A 1,788-nucleotide genomic window follows, 5' to 3' on the forward strand; every position below is an offset into this window, starting at 1 on the left:
TCAGAGCGAGTGTTATATAAAATGTATGTTCACAACAACAACAACATGTTCAAAACATCTTTGCAGTTCATTTGAATGTAGTGTTGAATTGATCATGTGATCAATGTTTTAAATTGACTTTAATCAACATGCTTACAACAAAACGCAGATTTACCAAAGAAATGGACGACGAATGAAACCAATTTGACTTGGTCAACTTTGCCTTGTTTCTCGCTTGCTTTGCTCAACTTCTCGAGACACTCCAGATGAACCGAAACCCATAGTATAGTTGTCGAGTCCAGAGAGTAAATCTGCATCCACCCTGTCGGTTCTGTCGCGTTTTTAAGTTTTAAAACTTGTTTTAATTCAAATGTTTCTCGGACAATTATGCATGCAGCGAATATTTTTATATGAAAATCTCAACGAACGGATCGGAGTTGTTAGGGTGATGCGGACAGCAGTTTGATTTTTAGCTATAATCGTATATTTTTGATAGGTTTGTCCTCAGGATTTTTAAAACCCTAGTGCACAAGGTATCTTTACATGCATTTAAAATATTTAGATTAATTGTCTTACTTGTGAATATATTCAGTGCAGTGTGTAAAAAAAAAAAAAAATTTGACTTGGGAAACATTTTTACGATTTCTTTCTAAGGTTATTTTAATGGGGGTATTGTAATCTTCGTGTTTACTTTCTAGGGTTCTTCTAAAGGTTCTGTGAGAACGAATTGCCTCAATTGGGACACAGATTTGTGTCAAAATTAAGTGAAATTGAGCTCAAGTAAAGTTGTATTTGTGTACATTTGGTACTTGGCCTCTGAGCTAATAAAATCGATCTTTTTGTTTGGTTTTTTTACTTCATGTGACGTGAATGGAAACTGTTTTCTGGCCAAACACTCCACATCTGTGAATTTTAAATTAGCTTCTGTTAGTTACAAACACTGTTTTCATGAGGAAAGTCATTTCCTTGTTCTTTTCAGGTTTTATTAGACAGGGCTGTGACTAATGTAGCGGATACAATGTGCTTTGGTGTATTTGATACGAAATTGTCAATCTGTCATTGTAACGATCTACTGTAAAGTAAAAGAAATTGCTATTTGAACTGCCATCAAAGTACAGAAATGTGAGTAGAAATTGAGCCATAAATTGTGAAATATGAATCAAATTTGTTACGGGGTGAAATTCTTCACTGTACGAGGACTTTTGAAGGGCTATAAGAGGAAGGCGCATGCCAAAAGTGTCTCATTAATTGTGATTTTGATTTCTTTTTTTGTATGCATTATTCAATAAATGTTTTACATATTACATTGTGCCATTGTGGGTCTGTTAATGAATACAAATCCTGGGTCTGTTTTAGAGATGCACTGATGTATCGGCCAATAATCGGTATCAGACGATTATTTTCGCCGTTTAAAAACAGCCGATGAGGGCCGATTATATCCCGTCAATCAAGAGTGCGGAAAAATGTGTCCGACTGTAACTGACACTGTGTGTGAGGAAAGTCTCTCGTGTTGAATTTAGGGCAAGTTAACACGACAATAACGCTTTAAAACAGTTATAAAATAGCGAATTTAATGCAGGCTTTATTTGACCCTCTGGATCACCCGTAGTTCAAGCCAGGGTTGCCAGATCTGCAGTTTTCCCACATCAGACATTATTGTAGCGTCTCCTGTCCAATAATCACAAAGAGCTTGTGCTCTGTTACTTCTGATAAGAAACCAAGTGTCAGCTTTTAAATTATGTTCATTTTATCACAAAATTCAAACAATATGGCGTTTAGACGCTCTTAAATGTGGCGTTAGATCGCTGA

This window comes from Rhinichthys klamathensis, unplaced genomic scaffold (genome assembly GCF_029890125.1).
Source record: "Rhinichthys klamathensis goyatoka isolate OS25496 unplaced genomic scaffold, OSU_Roscu_1.1 h1tg000552l_1, whole genome shotgun sequence".
In the NCBI taxonomy this organism is placed as follows: Eukaryota; Metazoa; Chordata; class Actinopteri; order Cypriniformes; family Leuciscidae; genus Rhinichthys; species Rhinichthys klamathensis.